Source organism: Pan paniscus, chromosome X (genome assembly GCF_029289425.2).
Source record: "Pan paniscus chromosome X, NHGRI_mPanPan1-v2.0_pri, whole genome shotgun sequence".
Classification (NCBI taxonomy): Eukaryota; Metazoa; Chordata; class Mammalia; order Primates; family Hominidae; genus Pan; species Pan paniscus.
Genome location: NC_073272.2, coordinates 91,536,371 through 91,558,771, shown reverse-complemented (window position 1 = coordinate 91,558,771; position 22,401 = coordinate 91,536,371). Strand labels below are relative to the sequence as shown.

The following is a 22,401-nucleotide window of genomic DNA, read 5'->3' as shown; positions in this document are numbered from 1 at the left end:
GAAAAGGAAAGCAATCCTTAGAGGAACAACACAAAAAAGTCCTGACATCAAGGCTGCCCTAGCGATGATGTTGTGGTGGCGGGTGTGCAGGTTATGGGAGGACTTATGGTTCCTCAAACCAAGGGGCCTGTGATTCAATTGCAAGGAAAGAACACAAGGCACAAGGCTAAGGTCTGAGGTTCACTTGAAGTGGGAATTTGGAAATGAGATCCCCTGAACAAAGCCAAGACTTTGAAGAAGCATACATATGTTGGATTTTTAAAAATGCCATCAGAACAGTGAGATTCCAAGGAACTATGCCTATGTTAGTCTGGTCTCTGGATGGGGGGCAGGAGAAAGGCTCTCCTGAGAACTTATAAATGCAGATTTTCATTTTAACAGGTTATGGTCTGAATTTATACTACTCACATGATCCACGGATACCTAAAGTAAAATATTAAAGTAAAAAGTGGTCCCCAGAAGGTAATACTCCCGGGTTGCCTTAGCAGTGGTAAACTCAAAACTTGTCTAGGAGGAATGTTCAATCCAGGCAGAAGAGGATTCCTACAGATAAATTATCTCTGAAGATTAGCTCAGAGTTCAAAATTTGCCATAGAAAAGAGTCAACAGCCACAACAAATAGCTCTGGTGTTACTCCAAGAACTTTTAAGAATCATTAAGTAGATAAAAAGAACTATCTTTAAATTGATTAAAGAAACAGTACCAAATAATGTTTAAAAAACTAAGGAAAGAACATTATGACAAAAGTTCACACATATTCTTAAAGAGATTAAACTAATAAAAATGAATAAATACATAGGTGTTGAAACTAAAGGCTAGCAGAATATTTATTAAAAAAATGAAAACCTCCGGAGTGATATGATTCTAATGAGTAAAAATCTATTAAAACGGTTTTAATAAGGTAGAGTAAAAATTAGGACAGTCATGCCACACGGATTTCACTTTATTTTAAAGTCTCCCCTGATTTAAAAATAATACTATAATAATCCTAAGGTTAAAGAACATCATTGACTTACAGATATCCAGATGTATATTTTGTAGTAAAAAAACTGAAAAGCAATTTTCATATGAAGTATGCAGTAGTAAATTGAGATGATTTTCCAGATTAAACTAAAGACTTCGAATGTAACTTTAGATACTAATAACGCAATAAGAACACAGTCTACATATATAATAAATATCTCTATAAATATGAGCAATTTTCTATGATATGTTTTGTTTACAGATTATAACATATAGTATTTTTCACATACACATATATTCTTCATTTTATTAAATTGGCTTTATTGGTGGTTGATATGGTTTGGCTCTGTGTCCCCACCCAAATCTCATCTTGTAGCTCCCATAATTCCCACATGTTGTGGGAGGGAACTGATGGGAGATGACTGAATAGGGGGGTGGGTCTTTCCCATACTGTTCTCCTGACAGTGAATGGGTCTCCCGAGATCTGATGGTTTTAAAAACGGGAGTTGGGCCCCGCAGCTGGCTCCACTTAGTTCTCTGCCTCCGCACGGCAGCCCCGGCCATAGCCGCCTCCTAGCCCACTGCCACCACCTCTAAGCATAAGATGGCTGTGCCACCCATGTATGCCAATCTTGGCAAGTCTGCCAGGGATGTCTTCACTAAGGGCTATGGATTTGGCTTAATAATGCTTGATTTGAAAACAAAATCTGAGAATGGGTTGGAATTTACAAGCTCAGGCTCAGCCAACACTGAGACCACCAAAGTGACGGGCAGTCTGGAAACCAAGTACAGATGGACTGAGTACGGCCTGACGTTTACAGAGAAATAGAACACCGACAATACACTAGGCACCGAGATTACTGTGGAAGATCAGCTTGCACGTGGACTGAAGCTGACCTTCAATTCATCCTTCTTACCTAAGACTGGGGAAAAAAGATGCTAAAATCAAGACAGGGTACAAGCAGGAGCACATTACCCTGGACTGCGACATAGATTTCGACATTGCTGGGCCTTCCATCCGGGCTGCTCTGGTGCTGGGTTACAAGGGCTGGCTGGCCGGCTACCAGATGAATTTTGAGACTGCAAAGTCCGGAGTGACCGAGAGCAACTTTGCTGTTGGCTACAAGACTGATGAATTCCAACTTCACACTAATGTGAATGACGGGACAGAGTTTGGCGGCCTCATTTACCAGAAAGTGAACAAGAAGTTGGAGACTGCTGTCAATCTCACCTGGACAGCAGGAAACAGTAACACGCGTTTCGAAATAGCAGCCAAATATTTGATTGACCCTGAAGCCTGCTTCTTGGCTAAAGTGAACAACTCCAGCCTGATAGGTTTAGGATACACTCAGACCCTAAAGCCAGGTATCAAACTGACACTGTCAGCTCTTCTGGATGGCAAGAACGTCAATGCTGGTGGCCACAAGCTTGGTCTAAGACTGGAATTTCAAGCATAAATGAATACTGTATAATTGTTTAATTTTAAACTATTTTGCAGCATAGCTACCTTCAGAATTTAGTGTATCTTTTAATGTTGTATATCTGGGATGCAAGTATTGCTAAATATGTTACCCCTCCAGGTTAAAGATGATTCATCTTTAAGATGTTACCCTTTCAGAGGTACAGAAGAAACTCATTTCCAAAAAAGGCCCTTTCAGTGGTAGACTTGGGGGAACTTGGCAGCCACTTTGAGATGCCAGGTTTCTTTTTTCTCTAGAAATGGCTGCAAGTGGAAGCTGATAATATGTAGGCGCTTTGTAAATTCATATTGAGTAAATGAATGAAACTGTGATTTCCTGAGAATCGAACCTTGGTTTCCTAACCCTAACTGATGAGGGGCTTGCTGCTTGATGGTGTGTACAAACTCACCTGAATGGGACTCTTTTAGACAGAGCTTCATGACCTTTTCCCAGCCCAGTTCATCGTTACCTCTTTTACACCAAAAGGTCTGCAGGGTGTGGTCACTCTTTCTTTTGTGCCATTTTGGGGTGGAGAGGGTGGATGTGATGAAGCCAATCATTCAGGACTTATTCCTTCCTGTGTTGCGTTTCTTAGCCCTTGCACCAGAGTATGAAATAGCTTCCAGGAACTCCAGCTATAAGCTTGGAAGCGTCTGTGTGATTGTAATCACATGGTGACAACACTCAGAATCTAAATTGGACTTCTGTTATATTCTCACCCTTCAATTTGTTTTTTAGCAGTCTAATGGGTACATTTTAGAGTCTTCCATTTTCTGTGGAATTAGATCCTCCCCTTCAAATGCTGTAATTAACATCACTTAAACTTGAATAAAATATTGAAACCTAAAAAAAAGAAAACAACAACAGGAGTTACCCTGCACAAGCTCTCTTTTTGCCTGCTGCCATCCACGTAAGGTGTGACTTGTTCCTCCTTGCCTTCCACTATGATTGTGAGGCCTCCCCAGCCATGTGGAACTGTAAGTCCAATAAACCTCTTTCTTTTATAAATTGCCCAGTCTCAGGTATGTCTTTATCAGCACAATGAAAATGGACTAATACAGTGGTATAAAAGGTTAAGTGGTAGATCCAGAAAATAACCTATAATTTCTGATTCCAAATCATTTTTTTTCTAATGAATCATTTTTTTGCAACAGCAAGCAGTGGGGGACTTATCAGGTAGCCACATTTTTTTTTAATCAGATACTGCATCATTGTAGACTTCCAGAGCACTTAGGAAACCACAACTATAAATCTTTGTTGAATATACAATTTCGGCAAGGACAAGCCAAATTTTTCTTGAATAATTGAAAACATAGCCCAGATAGGAACCAGTGTGATGGAACTTGGTTCTCCTTCATTTTTTCCTTATTCAATTCTTCATTCAATGATTGAATGGGGAGTGAGATAAAATCACACATAACCTGTCAGTCATAGCACTGTCGAGTTAGCTATTAAATATTTACAAAATGTAAGACTGTCACTGTACTGTGAGTTTCTTGAGGAATGAGAACAAATCTTGCTCACTATATATATATATATATATTTATATATTCAGTGTATATATATATTCGGTGTATATATATATTCAGTGTATATAAATATATTCGGTGTATATATATATTCAGTGTATATATATATATATATATATATATATATATACACTGTGTACAACCTCACACAGGACTTCAAAACTAGTAGACACTCAGTGATATTTACTGAATTGACAAATTAACTAAATTCAACTGCTATTCGTTCCTTTCTTTTTAAATATAAAAAAGTAGTAATACAGTTTTATAATTTGATATGTGTTACATATCTTTCATCAAAGCAACATAAAATGCTCTATACAGATCTCCAGTTTGGGGCTGGGAATGGTGGTTCATGCCTGTAATCCCAGAACTTTGGGAGGGCGCAGCGGGATGATCTGTTGAGCTCAGGAGTTGGAGACCAGCAAGGCCAATGTAGTGAGACCTTGTCCCTACTATAAACAACAACAAAATTTAGCCAGTGTGAGCCTGTAGTCCCAGCTACTCGGAAGGCTGAGGCAGGAGGATTGCTTGAGTTCATGCCACTGCACTCCAGCCTGGACGAGATCCTGTCTCAAAACCAAACCAAACTGAAACAAAACGAAAAAACCCTCCAGCTTTTTAAAATTGTCACTTGCTGAAATTACTTCCCTAAGATATCCATCAAAAGATACAGAGCTAGAAAGAGCTGTGAATACTGTCGAGAAATCATTAAAATGTGATATAGATTGGTCAAGGAAACACTCCTGCTTTGGGTCAGCATGAGAACCTTTGCTTTGAAAGAAGTGCTGAGTATTGCTGGTGGAGAAGTGTATAGAGGGCAGTTCAGAAAGACAGAATTGCCTGACCTAGGATTCCAAGACTATTTTAATAACATAAATACTCTGGTTCAGGTTAGAGCTGTCAGCTTTTAAAATCCTAAAATTTCTACTCCACTTCTTGCTTTCATTCAATTGAGTTTTGTCCTAAACTTAGGGTAAACAGCCAAAGCTGTTTTTACTTCTCAGAAATTAGACACCAAACGTATTCTTGCTAATTTTAAACCAGGGCATTTAAAGATAAGATATCATTTGGTAATCTCATCAGTGCCTGCCCATTTTTTGATGCAATCCTCAAACTGTTGACTATTGAGACAGCTTGATGAGTCAAATTTTTGAAAATTGTATTAACTCACTGCTTTTTAAAATGTTTGCCTTTAGATATAGCATTAAACAATTGGATTGGTTGCTATATGACTGTTTTGTTATTCAGTAATTACCATTTGGTCATAATTTCATTGGCAGTGAAGATAAGGCATACTTCAATATTTTGCTTTTAAATTATTTGTAGGAACATCTATGATGACTGTAGCTCCACAGATTTGTAATCACTTTATGGAGAAACAGAGCATCTCTTTGCAGTAAATAAAACAGCACACACTCTGAACATTAGAAAAAAAAGTCAAATGAAGGGGAACAGCATATAATAATGTTAAGGTCCTTAGTGTGGGAGTGAAGGGATCTGAATTTTCGTCCCAGCCCTGTTACTAACTAGTTGTATGTCTTTGAGCAAGCCATTTTTATTCCCTGAGCTTTTGTTTCCTTATCTATAAAATTATATGCTCCATTTTCACGGTAAAAAGAATATAATATGAACGGCATTGGCAGGCAGGAAAAGCGGAAATACATTAAAGAAGACAATATAAAAAGTAAAACAGCCTGCCATTACTCTTTCTTGTCTTGCATTTACACTTTAACAAAAGTATTAAGTTGCCTTAATATTCTTAAGCAATGAAATTATTATAGGTTAATTTAAACCCCAGAAGGCTAATTTTGCCAGTTCCATAGTCCATATCTTGCCAAATAGCAGAATTTGTGACACCTCACTCTCAAGAACAAACCTACTGAATTTTATTATGGTTATCTATTCACAACTGATACCCTGTTCATGTTTGTTACAAGCATATTAACATGATGTCATTAGTATACGATATGTTCAGTCTGAATTTTATCTCAAACACCATTAAAATAGTTTTACAATGCATTCGGATATACAGAAAATTCAACATATTTGATTTATTATTACATTTTAAACAGACAAAAATGCCCTTGTGGAAGGCTCATATACAATAATAAATGCAGATATGAAGTACTGAATTACACATACCATGTACCTCAAATCATCAGAGATAGCTCTAGAATTAGGCTATGCCCTGAAATATCAGAAGAATCCTGGAAACTGAGAAAAATGATAGCAGCTGCTGTCATTGATGGTGGCACCAAACCAAACTGCGATGTCTAGAAGTATTAATCACAGAGCCCTGAGTCCTGACCCCTGTCTTTATCACCATCTCAAAAACCAGAGGGTAAAGATGTAAGATGAATAAGCAAAATACCATGAGGAAGTTTGAGTGGACAAGAGGAAGAGATTGAGGATCAGACAGACAGCAAGAGGATAGCAGCTGCTCACAGAATATAAGTAGGGAGAAATAGGGAGATTCCTCTTTCACCTATTCAAGAAACATCCCTTGTGCACCTATTACGTGCCAGACACTACTGGGTGCTGTTAATACAAAAATGAATTTGATCTAACCATGCTTATCACAGAGCTTCCTGTACAGCAAAGTGAAGCAGGGACACATAAATCTTGAAACACATTATGGTAAGTGTTACAATGAAGAGATGTGCGAAGTGTGATTGGTAGCCCAGAAAAACAATCAACCTCCCCGGAGACTCAGGAAACTCTTCACATAGGAATTATTACATGAGTTGGGGCTTAGTAGAAGAATAAGCATTTTCCAGGTAAGGGAGAAAGTCAAAGTGAGTATAGGCAGAGAAAAGCACAGTCATAAGAAAGGGACCTGAAAGACCACTCAGGCTAACGGGACTAGGTATAACTTGCTCTGCTGCAGCTCTTGGTGTATGTTGTGGAGGCAGGATGTTAACAAAAAGTGGAAAAGAAGGGACTGGGAAAAGCAGACTGGAACCATGTGATGAAACTTCTCATCTGCCATGTTAGAGTTTGGATCTTACCCCTCATGCAATAGAGAAGTGAATAAGATTTACAAAGGAGGGTTATATGATCAGAACTGTTTTCTTAGATTGCTGAATCTGGGGAAAGGGTGGAGGGTTATTTGGACAGGGAGAATTTACAACTTGAAGGAGAAAACAATTAGGAGCCTGGATTACAACTGTGTAAGGAAGGTTTAAAAATCCAAATGCTTTCGAAGGCCTCAGAAATCATGCAAATTTAAAGCAGAACCCAGCACACTCACCCTGCCCCCAGGTATTACATTCAAATGTTTAATAAAGGAAACAAACTATGCTGGCCAAGTATGATTTAGGATGGAATTAGGTTTAGATGCCAGTTTTTTAGATCATATGTAGGAGAAAGGGTGATGACATTGTAAATTATGGCAGGGAGAAATGAGAAAAAAGAGAAGATGAATTCAAGGTCTCTTTGAGTGATGAGTGAGACTGACTGTTCCTGCTACTTCTGAATCACTAGGAAATCAGGATATTCACTACAAATGCTTAACATGTGCTCATTGACTCAGTTCACTCATAGCTAACGAGAAAGCAAGAGAGAAGTCTTTGCCCCTTATACACTGCCATTGAAACAAAATCCTGCATAGATACAGTTATAAGTCAATGTGGTTTGGGGTATTTCTTTCTTTAACATATTGAAAATAATTTGGGCCTAGCAATAAAGAAAATTAGCTAGTCTTAGTCAGAAGCTGGTTTATTTGTACAGTTATCTATTTTTCTAAGGCTGACAGTGGCTGAATTAAGCACCTGGGCAAAAACACAAAATAAACAACCATGCTACAGCAATGACAAGAGGCCAACAGACTATATAATTAGAAGTGATTTTCTTTTTATTTGTTAAAAGAGATTTTCAATTACAACTCTATGATAATTTTATACAATTAACCCTCTTACTCTTGCAATTTATATCTAAATAGATATATTTTCTACAACCATAGTGTGGCAGGAAAGGATGCAGACATGGTGTCTACTTAGACTTGGAGTGAGGGAAACATAAATGAGAAAGTACAGATACTTGATTCTAAGGGTTGAACAATTTCTGGACAAAAGAGGAATTCTAATGGATAAGAATAATGGATTAAATACCAGTAGTTATCTCAAAACCAAAGTGGAGCATTAATATGGCTTTTCTTCACTTAAGCTAACCTGATCACAAATAATTACAGAGGTAATATGGATAAATATAATCTTAAAAACTACTATATGTGGCAAAAAGCACCATATGTGATTCTGATAAATTTAAACACACAATTTAAGTGCATTTCCTGGTTTTAAAAATGGCTGCAATTTACATGTATTACTGGCATAAATATAGAATGTCTCATATGTATTGGTGATTAATGAATAAGCTAACTGAACAAGTGGCTAGATAGCATAAAAGAAAGAACAGTAAACTTCACATCAGAAGACCAATATAATCTTCAGGGCTGAGTGACAAGTTAAGAGTCTTGGTCATATCACAGCTAGCCATTTGCTGTGCAAGACATTTAACCTCTGTGTTCAGATCTCTCTTTTGTGAAGAGAGATTAGGAAAGGCCAAATAGCAAACCAAGAGTTCTAACAAAAAGTCTATCATTCAATACCCTTATAGAAGAGAGAAAGTATGTCTGGCCTTGAAGAGGAACATCAATTTGGATGAAAAATTCAATTATCCTGAGCTAGAAATCCAAGTCTCTTATACATCTATATAATAATGAAAATAACTGTGCTATCAAAATTACATCTGTTTTATTTTTTTCCTGTGCCAAAGCAAAAACACACTTAATAACCAGGGGTCACAACTTCAAAGCAGCCATGCTGTTTCAGGAGCCAAGCAAAAATCATAAATATGAGCCGGGTGTGGTGGCGCATGCCTGTAGTCCCAGCTACTCAGAAGGGTGAGGTGGGAGGATTACTTGAGCCTGGGAGGTTGAGGCTACAGTGAGCCCTGATCGCACCACTGCACTACAGCCTGGGCGACAGAGTGGGACCCAGTCTCAAAAACAACAACGAAAAGAAAATGATAAATATGTAAAGACCCTCAAATATAAAATAATATGACATGATGGGTCTATGGCTAATAAGAGAGTACATATCTCCCAATAGCCTTCACAATCAATTTTTTTTCCTAAAGACTGCCTCTCAAAGCCCATCTCTGTCTACATGTGGGCAGTGGGACATAAGATTGTGACTCCCAGTCTTAAGCTGTCTATTATTGATAGCATTTAAGTGTCTTCTTTCATTTGGATATTGATGTTGTTCTCACAAGTCAGTAAACTACCTTATCAATGATCAATTTCCTCATCTTACTTGATGCTATCAACAGCATTTAACCCAGTTGATCCTTTCCCCCTGCTTGATAGCTTTCTTCACCTGGCTCCCTGGATACCACACACTCAGGTTTTCCTCTTACTTTTACAGCCATTCCTGAGTCCCCTTGACTAGTTTCTTCCCTTCTCCTAGATCTCCAAAAGCTGGAGGTCTCTAAGGTTTCTTCCCTTTTGTATCTACACACTCATTTCTTTGGTGATAACCAGTCTCATGTCTTTAAATAACAACCATATGCTGTCAACTACCAAGTTTATATCTCCAGCCAGGACCACTCTCCCAAACTCCAATTTCCTATATCCAACTGCCCATTCAGCATCTCTACATAGATATCTAATTGACATCTTAAGATTAAGACGTCCAAAACTGAACTCCTGATCCATGTGCATTCTTACCAATCACAGTTGATAGTAACTATTCTTTCAGTTGTCAAAGCCAAAAATCTTTGTGTCATCTTGACATCTCTATTTTTCTTACATTTCACATTTTGGTCTATTAAGATATCATCCTAGGTGTTTCCTAATAAATATAGAAACTGACCACTTTTCACCACCTTCATTGCTTCCATCCTTGTGCAAGACACCATTCTCTCCTGAAGAGTACTACAGTAGGTCTCTGCTTGCATCATTACCCCATATGTACTATCCTCAATAGCAGCCAGAGCGATCCTATTAAAACTCAAGTAAAAGGCCAGGCGTGGCGGCTCATGCCTGTAATTCCAGCACTTTGGGAGGCCGAGGCAGGCAGATCACCTGAGTTCAGGAGTGAGAGACCAGCCTGACCAACATGGAGAAACCCCATCTCTACTAAAAATACAAAATTAGCCGGGCATGGTGGCACGAGCCTGTAGTCCCAGCTACTTGGGAGGCTGAGGCAGGAGAATCAATTGAACCTGGGAGGTGGAGGTTGCAGTGAGCCGAGATCGGGCCATTGCACTCCAGCCTGGGCAACAAGATTGAAAGTGTCTCAAAAAAAAAAAGAAAAGAAAAAGAAACCCAAGTAAAATTATTTCACGCCTCTAGGCAAAGGCCTGCCATGTCTCCATGTTTTACTTGGAATCAGGCCATTGTAGCTTCTTATAAGGCCTTTCCAAATATCTCCCTTGCCACCACCATCTTCCCTGTCATTTCCTCTCCTATCACTGCCCCCTAGTTCAAGTTGCTTTAGCCACACTGAACACCTTACGATTCCTGAACATACCTGTAATGTTTTTATATAACTCTTAATTATTCCCTCTGCAGGAAGATTATTCCCCTGGATATTTACTTGACAAAATCCCTTACCACATTAAATGTGGGCTCCATATTCTACCTTCTCAATGAGCAAACCCTGACCACTTGCAAAACAGTCACAACCACACCACTGACACTGCTAATCCCATTTATGGTGCACCACAAAGGTTATCAATTTCTAACAGTCTCTATACTTTGCACTCACTGTCACTTAACACAAAATTGATGATTTTTCTTTAATGAGAGCTTTTATATATTTCTCAAGATAATTAATATATAAATATCTAAGTAAATCATGTATAGATAATGGTGAGATTTATCTACAATTAATAAAAATAAATCATGGATAACTGGCTGAGACAGATATACAGTTAATCAGTCATCCATTTACATTTTAACATTCTTAAAGCTTTGCTATTATATAAAAAAATATTTTTTTCCAGATTTATAAAAAGTTTTCTCCTACCGTAAAACAGAATAAAGAACTGATACAAATGTGAAATAAACCCAATATAAAGGTTTTGCAAAATGCCTGTTAATTTTACTTTTCCTTTTGTTAAATTTACTTTTTAATTGACAAGTAAAAGTTGTAGGCTGGGCATGGTGGCTCACACCTGTAATCCCAGCATTTTGGGAGGCCAAGGCGGGTGGATCACCTGAGGTCAGGAATTCGAGACCAGCCTGGCCAACATGGTGAAACATCATCTCTACTAAACATACAAAAATTAGCCAGGCATGGTGGCGGGCACCTATAATCCCAGCTACTTGGGAGTCTGAGGCAGGAGAATTGCTTGAACCCAGGAGGCAGAGGTTGCAATGAGCCGAGATCCTGCCACTGCACTCCAGCCTGGGCGACAGAGTGAGACTCTGTCTCAAAAAAAAAAAAAAGTTGTATATACTTATGGTGTGCAATATGGTTTTTTTGTATGTATACATTATGAAATGGCTAAATCAAGCTATTTAACACACATTAGCTCACATACTTATCATTTCTTGTGTGGTGAGAACACTTAAAATCTGTCACCAGCAATTTTCAAGTATATTGTTATTAACTATAGTCACCATGATGCACAATAGTTTTCTTGAACTTATGTTTTGTATCTAATTAAAATTTTGTGTCCTTTGACAAACATCTCCCCGATACCCCAACTCTCAAATGCTGGCAACCACCATTTCAGGTAGTTTTATTTCTAAAGTATGTCTTACATGTAGATATTTGTTCAGTTAGAGCTTATCAAGCAATATAAAAAAAATTATCCCAGAAACCATAAAACAAGTTCTCTCCATGTTTTACATAAGCTTTCAATGCTTAAAATTGAACAGATCAGCTACTGGAGGAAATATTATGGGTTTGTCTGACAGCTTCTGTTCACTGTCAAAATTCTGCCAACTAGTTGTTAGCACAGGCAAAAATTTGTCACTTAAGAGACTAATGCATTAAGCCTAAAAGTCAAATTGCTCATTAAAGATAAGGTGACTGTTTTTTAAGAACCAAAAGCTATGTTTTTATTAGAGGTAAAGCTCTCATGATTATATGGCCACTTATATCAGAAATTCAGCCACCTTACCCTCAGTGAACAATTTATCTTCCAGACTGGATTCATTGTCTATGCAACTGATATAGTTCCCTGGTTTAGAGCTTATTATCATGCTGCAAACTGAGTAACATATTCCCCCAGACACAAATGTCTACAGAGCTCCCCTTAACAAGAGTCAAGTATCCTTTTCAACTTTGCTAAAACACCAAGATGCCCTGAATAAGCTTAATTGAATTATTTTGTTTTACTAAAGTATGCAAAGTTGTTCAGTTTCTTCTTTTTTTTTTTGTAATAATCAGGACCCCAGGTACACATAAATGAATTCTCTGCTCCTTTTGAAGAAGAAGATCAAGAAAAATTCCCCAAGTGCAAAATCAAAAAGAAAAGAAAGCTTTCTTTGCTTACTTGAGCTATACATCTCTTACCGTTCCTGTAATGCTTTCTTAAATAGCGAAAATAAGTAAAGAGCAGGTAATTATGCATTTTTCCTTAGCTATTTTCCTAAGGGAACAAACTTATTAAAATTTTTATGTATTTTAAAGTTATATTAAGTAGCATCTGCATGACGCTATGGTTGACAATGCCTTTCAATTTCATTTGCATTTTGTCTTTATAGCTCATTGAAAATCTGAAAGTAACGGACAATCATTGAAAGCTTATGAGGTCCAACATTGTGTTAGGTGCTTCACCATATCACCATATTTCAGTAAGGTAGGTATCACTATATCTTAATTTTTAGATGCGGAACCTGAATATTTTCCTGTTGCATCATTTTTTATTGCACCTGATGTTTTCGAAAGGCAGAATAATCATCAGAACTAACTTTATTTAGTGCCTACGAGCGGCTGCACTATGAGGTGCTGCACTACGAACTTTATCTTATTGCTAATTTTCATTAAAGCCAAGTAAGAGAGGTATTATTCAGAGGTGAAGTGGCTGGGCTTCTGGGTTGGGTGGAGACTTGGAGAACTTTTCTGTCTAGCTAAAAGATTGTAAACGCACCAATCAGCATTCTGTGTCTAGTTAAAAGTTTGTAAACGCACCAATCAGGGCTCTGTGTCTAACTAATCGGGTAGGGGACTTGGAGAACTTTTCTATCTAGCTAAAGGATTGTAAATACACCAATCAGCACGCTGTCAAAATGGACCAATCAGCATTCTGTAAAATGGACCAATCAGCTCTCTGTAAAATGGACCAATCAGCAGGATGTGGGTGGGGCCAAATAAGGGAATAAAAGCAGGCCACCCTTGCCAGCAGTGGCAACCCGCTCAGGTCCCCTTCAATCCGGTGGAAGCTTTGTTCTTTCACTCTGCGCAGTAAATCTTTCTGCTGCTCACTTTTTGAGTCCACACCGCCTTTAAGAGCTGTAACACTCACTGTGAAGGTCTGCGGCTTCATTCCTGAAGCCAGCGAGACCATGAACCCACCAGGAGGAACGAACAACTCTGGATACGCCGCCTTTATGAGCTGTAACACTCACTGTGATGGTCCGCAGCTTCTTGAAGTCAGCGAGACCAAGAACCCACCGGAAAGAACCAATTCCGGACACATTATTATACTTATTTTACAAATGAGGAAGCTGAACCTTAGTGAGATTCAATGAATTACCAAAGTCACATAAAAAGAACTGGCGGAATCAGGATTCTAGGCCGCACTCTCCACCAAGCTGTGCTGCCAAACACGATGATCCCTTTTGCTTTTTTTTTTTCTTTTTTCCTTTTTTTTTTTTTGTTGAGACAAGGGCGACTCAGTCACCCAGGCTGCAGTGCAGTGGCACAGTCACTGCTCACTGCAGCCTCAACCACCTAAGCTCAAGTGATCCTTCCACTTCAGGCTCCCGAGTAGTTGGGACACAGGAGCATGCCACCACGCCCTGGTAATTTTTTATTTTTTGTAGAGGAGTCTCGCTATGTTGCCCACGCTGTTCTAAACTCCTGGGCTCAAGCGACCCTCCCACCTTCAGACTCCCAAAACGTTGGCATTACTGGTGTGAGCTACCATGTCTAGCCTATGATGATCCTTCTTTGATCATCTTCACTACCTTGACGCTTAGTAAATTCTAAACAATATCTTGAATTTTACTAATGTGATGCTACTTTTTTAAACAATCACTTTTTTTTTAATCTAACAAGACACTATTTTCCAAGTAATCCACATAAAGTGAGCAAAGACTTGTTTGGATACTAATTTTATAGTGTAAATTGGTACAAAGAAAGTTGCTGTGACATGTGGTTATACTTGTAAATGTTGTCCTTGGGCTTGCAAAGTATTCTCCAGAGTCAAGCAAATGCTCATATAATTAAGCCACCCTTTCTGAGGTAATCACTTTTTAACCAACTATTTTTTATACCAACTACATTCCTTTGGGTAATAATGAGAGGTCTGGTATTATACCCTCATACTGTATAGTGTTTTAATTAAAAGAGGTGTCACTGAATACATAAATATTTTGCGTCTGTCAGAATCTATAATCATGCAAATGGAAAAGAACTGGGAAAGAAAACACACATCTTTTCTGTTTATATTTCAATTAGGATGTGAAACTTCATTGCTAAAAGTAAGATTTCGGACTTTCTAAGAGAATTTAAGACGTGCCTTTTTTTAGTTCTAAGCTGCATTGAAGTCTACCAACATTAACATTTAATAACTCCATGTTATACATATATGTTGCATTTGAACCTACAAAATATGACTAAACTAAGTCACCCATTTTTAGATTTATAACAATATGGTGTTATAAATCACAATGTTTTATTGCAATATTTCAATGTGGCATGGTGAATTAGACATTTCCAAATTGATAAGTTCTTCTGGAGTTGAAAAAACTTCTTAAAAGATACATGCACACTTTTCATGTCATCAGGTCATTCTGTAACATGTAATGATAAATGGTTAAGCATATCTGAAATACATTATTATAAAGTCTTATTAGCCTCACAAAAATTAAGCTAAAACTAAAAGAGGGGATATTTGAAAGAAAAATAAATAAATCACTTTTGCTGTCCAAAGAGCTCTAGCCTAAAATCAGGAACCTGAGATTTGTGCTGTACACAAACTAGCCATGAGACATTGGCCAACACTCTTTATTTGCTTGTGCCTCAGTCGCTTTAACTGTGAGACAGGATAACAAACTAGAGAAAAAATTACAAATGTGGTGGTATTTTGGGAGAGAAAAAGACTATTTACAAATCTGAAATATTTCTATTGTTATTTTATTGTTTGAATATAAGTACTTAACAGTGTGAACCTATTGAAAACAATATTAAAACAGCACAGAAGGAAATATAAAGAAAACTTAACGTTTCATCCTAAATCCACTCTGCAGAAAAAAAACCTACTATGTTGTGTAATCAAATTTTAAAAAATAAATGTGAAGATTTTCTATTACAGTGAAGAGTTGATTCTTAAAAATCAACTCATATTTGAAGGCTTGCTTTTCAATTCACTGCACTACTCAAAACTGCAATTCACTTTATAGAACCAGACGTGAAACAAAAGCAAATGGATCGCATTCGGAAGACATTGTTCAAGTTCTGGCATTACCCTTTATTAGCTGGGTGAAAAGGCTAAATCTCTGAGTATAAATTTCTCATCACTAAAATCAGAGTAATATTTCCTTTCAGCCTTGTTAATGAAAGAAGAGAATATAAAGATGCTCTTTAAATTATAACAAGCAGTATTATTTTAAGAGATTTGTTGTACAACTAAGTTGTTCCTGCTAATATAGTTATTAAAAAGTTAAATATTAATCTGTATAAATAGAGACAACAGAATAAAGTACTCTTAAATTTAAAATTTGTACTCATGTGATGTTGCTAGGGGGGTCTTCCTTTTTTCTACTTTGTCAGCTCTCTGGGAAGGTTGAACGCTCAGTTGGAAACAAGGAAATATTTCTGCTTATCTCCTCCTCCTACCACAGTGGTCCCCAACCTTTTTGGCACCAGGGACTGGTTTCGTAGAAGACAATTTTCCATGTTGGAGAGTGGGGGTGGGTGGGTGGATAATGGTTTCAGGATGAAACTATTCCACCTCAGATAATTAGGCATTAGCTAGATTTCTCATAAGAAGTGCACAATCTAGATCCTTTGAGCAGTTCACAATAGGGTTTCAGCTCCTGTGAGAATCTAATGACGCTGCTGATCTGACAGGAGGTGAAGTTCAGGCGGTAATGCGCGCTTGCCACTGCTCACCTCCTGCTGTGCAGCCTGGTTCCTAACAGGCCATGGATAGGTACCGGTCCATGGCCCACGGTTTGGGGACCCCTGTCTTACAGCATTCTCAGTCATACAGCCTGTTCACACCATCCCAACAACTACACACTGGTAACAGACAAAAAAAGGGGAGAAAAGAATGACACTAAATAGGTCCCTTCCAACGTCTCTCCTTGGATGAAGCTGGAAGCCATCATCCTCAGCAAACTAACACAGGAACAGAAAACCAAACACCGCATGTTCTTACTCATAAGTGGGGGTTGAACAATCAGAACACATGGACACAGAAATGGGAACAACACACATTGGGGCCAGTCGGGGGGTGGGGGGTGGGGTTTGAGGAGAAGGAGAGCATTAGGACAAATATTTAATGCATGCGGGGCTTAAAAGCCAGATGACAGGCTGATAGGTGCAGCAAACCACCATGGCACATGTATAGCTATGTGACAAACCTGCACGGTCTGCACATGTATCCTGGAACTTAAAGTAAAATTTAAAAATAATAAAATAAAATTAATTCCCTTTCACCCAACAAACTATTCTTTTTTTTATGCAATAAAATTTATTTTAAAAATACGTGCCTGTTAAAATACCGGGTAGCTTTTCAATATTTTTTTTGTTTGTTTTTTGAAAGGCAATTTTATTATTTTATTTTACTTATTTTTTAAATTTTACTTTAAGTTCTGGGGTACATGTGCACAACGTGCAGGTATGTTACATAGGTATACATGTGCCGTGTTGGTTTGCTGCACCCATCAACTCGTTATTTACATTAGGCATGTCTCCTAATGCTATCCCTCCCCCAGCCCCCACCCCCGACAGGCCCCGGTGTGTGATGTTCCCCTGCCTGTGTCCATGCGTTCTCATTGTTCAACTCCCACTTATGAGTGAGAACACAAACTATTCTTTAGTTGAATAACACTTCTCTTTATATTCTAGGAAATAGTATTCTGAATAAGTTAATTTTGCCTCCAAAAGCATCAAATATTCTTTCTCTTGAAATTCATTCTCTTGAAACTGACCCAATAGTCCCATAGACAGTTGTTTTTGGGTAAACATAGATATTGATCCTTCTGGTCTTAAAGCTTGAAACTTATATTTGTTTTATCTGCATTCCTTCCTCAGGAAATGATGTTCAGGCCTCTCAGAAAAAAAAAAAAATCAAAGAACTGAAACTCACCAGATCAGGGCATCCAGATAATGAGATGCCAGATCCCTCATTCATCATGATTGTTTCCTTGCCCCTCTCTAGTTCCTGTCTTCTAATACATTGTTACATTTCTTCCCCACTATATAAAAACCTAATTTTAGACAGTCAAGGAGAGGGATTTAAGACTGAGCTCCCATCTCCTTGGCTGCAGCACCCAATTAAAGCCTTCTTCCTTCTTCCTTGGTAATACTTGTCATCTCAGTCATTGGCTTTCTGTGCAGTGAGTAGCAGAACCTAGACCAAACCCCTGCTGTTTTGGGGACACTTTCAACTGACAAAATGTGGGCTTCTAAAAATTAGAGAAAACCAAATGTATGGTTTTAACAGACTTCCTTTCTCTTGTAAGCCAATGTTTAACTTCTTAAAGTGATAACTAATAGTTGTTTAAAGAATTTTATTAATTGAACAAGATCTTTTATTAAGAGATAGATATAAAGAAACATCAATGGAGAGTCAATTCATCTTAAGCTGGGACAAAGAAATCAGGTTTCATAAATTGTAAAAATGACTTCATTGTCAAGTCCCTTAATTGGTCCCTCCTCTATAAATTAAGTTTAACTCACAAGTGTGTCTAGAAGACACTCCACTCTACCTAATGTCTGCTGTCAACAAAGCCAGAGCTGGGAATTGCACATCTAATGTACATGGCCTCTAATTGTTATTTTGGCTGTGAATAAAAAGGAAAAAAAAAGAAGTCAAAAATGGAATTTTCAAGGGCCCAACTGCATGCTTGACATACAAAAATAATACATTGTGTGATACACAGTGTTTGTATGAATGAACTTTTCTACTCTTGTGTGCTCTCAAATGTAACTTACTCTGTCAAACAGGATAAATTAAAAACAATCTTCTTAACCACTGTAATTTCTATTATTATTCCATATTCAGCTTTCTCATGCATTGTCTTTTATATTATCTCCCACTTCCATTATAAGTCATTAAAATAAAGGATTGCCATAACTTTCCTCTAGTTCCAATAACTTTAAGTTTATGCTCTGTTCTTTTAAAGAGCTGAATGTACATTAAATTACTGAATGCAAAAGTAAAGAAAATACTTCCTTTTTTCATGCATTGTTAAAATGTTAATGCTGTTACAAATTATCTGTCACTGATACTCAAAAACAGCTGTAAAAAGATAAAAAACTCAGTGACCCACAAATGATAGTAAGGTTTGGCACCATTTAAACTAAACGCTAGCAGTTTCCTTCAGCTCTGCCCTTATGTATGTCTCCTGTTTTCAAGAGCTGTCTGCTGTTCCTAAAGATTCTAAGGGTTGAAGCCCGTACCCTAGTCATTAAAGATCATCTGACACCACATGTTGCTAGGCCAGAGAGGCACAGCTGTAGTATGCTCTAGTACAACCTGTCAGCTCTCTAAACAAAGCACATGTAAGTCCTGCTGATGGAGGAAAATCTGGAAAGAAAACCCCACACTTTAGCAGGAGCATTTTCAAATAGAAAAGATAATGTAAAAGTATTATTTTAATTCAAAGACTGTGATGCTCAATAGTGTAATGTTACATCATGGTTTTCTTCCTAAGTGATCTTGATCTTCATGCAGCCATAATAACTAAGGTTTCAAATAAGAAATGATATTGTTCATTAATATAACATAGCACCATCCTGTTAACACGACATGCATTCTTTCTAGCTGAAGAGCTGGATAAAACCTTGCAATATAAATAACAAGTCTTAGGCAAGACTCTGATAACTATATAATAGACCTGCTAACAAAACAGTGTTTCTCAAGTTTGCATTGGCTAGTCTGGGTCCTTGGTGGTTCCATATGAATTTTAGAATTCTTTTTTATATTTCTGTGAAAAGTAACATTGGCATTTTGATAGGAATTGCACTGAATCCATAGATTGCTTTGGATGGTATGGACATTTTAACAATATTAATTCTTTCAATTTAAGAACACAGGATATCTATTTATTAATGTCTTCTTTAATTTCTTTCACTGATGCATTATAGTTTTCAGTGTAGAGATCTTTCATCTCCCTTGGTTAAATTTGCCCCTAAATTTATTAATTTTGATGTTGCTTGATATGGTTTGGCTGTGTCCCCAGACAAATCTCATCTTGAATTGTAGTTCCCATAATCCCTACATGATGTGGGAGGGACCCAGTGGGAGATAACTTAATCATGAGGTTGGTTACCCTCATGTTGTTCTTGTGATAGTGAGTGAGTTCTCACAAGATCTGATGGTTTTATACGGGGCTTTTCCTTGTTTCGCTTGGCACTTCACCTTGCTGTTACCATGTGAAGAAGGACATGTTTGCTTCTACTTCTGCCATGATTGTAAGTTTCCTGAGGCTTCTCCAGCCATGCTGAACTGTGAGTTGATTAAATATTTTTCCTTTACAAATGACCCAGTCTCTGGTATGTCCTTATTCGCAGTGTGAGAACAGACTAATACAGTAAATTGGTACCAGGAGTGGGGTGCTACTGTAAAAATAACTGAAAATGTGGAAGCGATTTTGGAAATGGGTAACAGGCAGAGGCTGGAAAAGCTTGGAGGGCTCAGAAGAAGACAGAAAGAGGTGGGAAAGTTTGAAACTTCCTAGAGACTTGGTGAATGGCTTTGACCAAAATGCTGATAGTGGTATGGACAATGAAGTCCAGGCTGAGGTGATCTCAGATGGAAATGGGGAATTTGTTGGGAAGTAAAATAAAGGTGACTTTTGCTATGCTCTAGCAAAGAGACTGGTGGCATTTTGCCCCTACCTTAGAGATCTGTGAAACTCTGAACTTGAAAGAGATGATTTAGGGTATCCAGGAAAATAAATCTGTCAGTAGTAAATCATTCAAGAGGTGATTTGGGTGCTGTTAAAAGCATTAAGTTTTATATATTCACAAAGATATGGTTTGGAATTGGAACTTATGTTGAAAAGGGAAGCAAAACATAAAAGTTCAGAAAATTTGCAGCCTGATGATGCTATAGAAAAGAAAAACCCATTTTCTGATAAGAAATTCAAGCTGGCAGCAGGAATTTGCATAAGTAAAAAGGGAGCCAAATGTTAATTGCCATGACAATGGAGAAAATGTCTCCAGGACATGTCAGAGGTCTTCACAGTAGCCCCTCCCATCACAGGCCTAGAGGCTTAGGGGGAAAAATGTTTTTTTTTTTTTGGCTGGACCCAAGGCCTTGCTTCTTTGTGTAGTCTTGGGACTTGATGCCCTGTGTCCCAGCCATGATTAAAAGGGGCCAATATATAGCTCAGGCTGTTACTTTGGAGGATGCAAGCCCCCAGGGTTGGCAGCTTACACATAATGTTAGGCCTGCAGGTGCACAGAAGCCAAGAATTGAGGTTTGGGAACTTCTATCTAGATTTTAAAAGATATATGTAAATGCCTGGATATCCAGGCACAGGTGTGTTGCAGGGATGGAGTTCTCATGGAGAACCTCTGCTAGTGCAGTGCAGAAGTGAAATGTGGGGTAAGAGGCCCCAAAAAGAGTCTCCACTGGGGTGTTGCCTACTGGAACTGTGAGAACAGGGCCACAGTCTTCCAGATCCCAGAATAGTAGATCCACTGACAGCTTGCATCATGCACCTGGAAAACCCACAGAAACTCATTGCCAGCCTGTGATTGCAGCCAGGATGGTGGGCTGTACCCTGCAAAGCCACAGGGATGGAGCTGCCCAAGGCATTGAGAGCTCACCTCTTGCATCAGCACACTTTGTATGTGAGACTTGGATTCAAAGGAGATCATTTTAGAACTTTAAGATTTGACTGCCCCACTGGATTTTGGACTTGCATGGGGCCTGTAGCCCCTTTGTCTTAGCCAACTTCTCCCATTTGGAATGGATGTATTTACCCAATACCTGTTGACCCATTGTATGAAGGTAGTAACTAACTTGCTTTTGATTTTACAGGCTCATAGGCAGAAGGGGCTTGCCTTGTCTCAGACAAGACTTTTGGACATGGACTTTTGGTTTAATACAGGAATAAGTTAAGGCATTGGAGGACTGTTGGAAGGGTGTGATTTTGTTTTGAAACATAAGGACATGAGATTTGGAAGGGGCCGGGGTGGAATGACATGGTTTGGCTGTGTCCCCACCTAAATCTCATCTTGAACTGTAGCTCCCATAATCCCCATGTGTCATGGGAGATACCTGGTGGGAGGTAATTTAATAATGGGGGTGGTTACCTTCATGCTGTTCTCATGATAGTGAGTGAGTTCTCACGAGATCTGATGGTTTTATAAGGGCTTTTCCCCCTTTTCATAGGCACTTCTCCTTGCTGCTGCCATGTGAAGAAGGATGTGTTTGCTTCCTCTTCTGCCATGATTGTAAGTTTCCTGAGTCCTTGACATGCTGAACTGTGAGTCAATTAAACCTTTTCCTTTATAAATTACCTAATCTCAGGTATGTCTATATTACCAGAATGAGAAGAGACTAATACCCAACTGTAAATGGTATTGCTTTTAAAATTTCTCCTTTTGAGAGTTCATTGTTAGTGTATAGAAATGCATCTGATCTTTCCCTGTTGATTTTGTACCCTGTGACTTTACTGAATTGGTTTATTCATTCTAGTAATTTTTTTTGGCAGAGTTTTTAGAGTGTTGTGTATATAAGATTATGTCATCTTCCAATAGAGACAATTTTACTTCTTCTTTTCAATTTGGAAGCCTTTTATTTCTTTCTCTTGCCTCATTGCCCTGGCTAGGATTTCCAGTACTATGTTGACTAGCAGTGGGAAGAGTGGACATCCTTGCTCCTGATCTTAATAGAAAAGATTTCAGCTTTTCACTGGAGTATGATGTTATCTGTTAGCTTGTCATATTTGACATTCATTATGTTGAGGTATATTTTTTCTTTACCTAATTTGGTAAAGCTTGTCAAATTGTTTTTCTGCATCTGTTGAGATGATTCTATAATTTTTATCCTTCATTCTGTTAATATAGTGTATCTCATTTATTGATTTG

General features: G+C 38.1%; 1 protein-coding gene and 1 pseudogene across 3 annotated transcripts in view; one reads left to right on the top strand and one right to left on the bottom strand.

Annotated features, from left to right (window-relative positions):
- The window catches only part of PCDH11X (protocadherin 11 X-linked), an 827,978-nt gene that overhangs the window by 631,327 nt on the left and 174,250 nt on the right, over nt 1–22,401 (bottom strand). The gene's annotated exons all lie outside the window — the stretch shown is intronic.
- On the top strand, nt 1,568–2,603 carry LOC100977636 (voltage-dependent anion-selective channel protein 1-like; annotated as a pseudogene).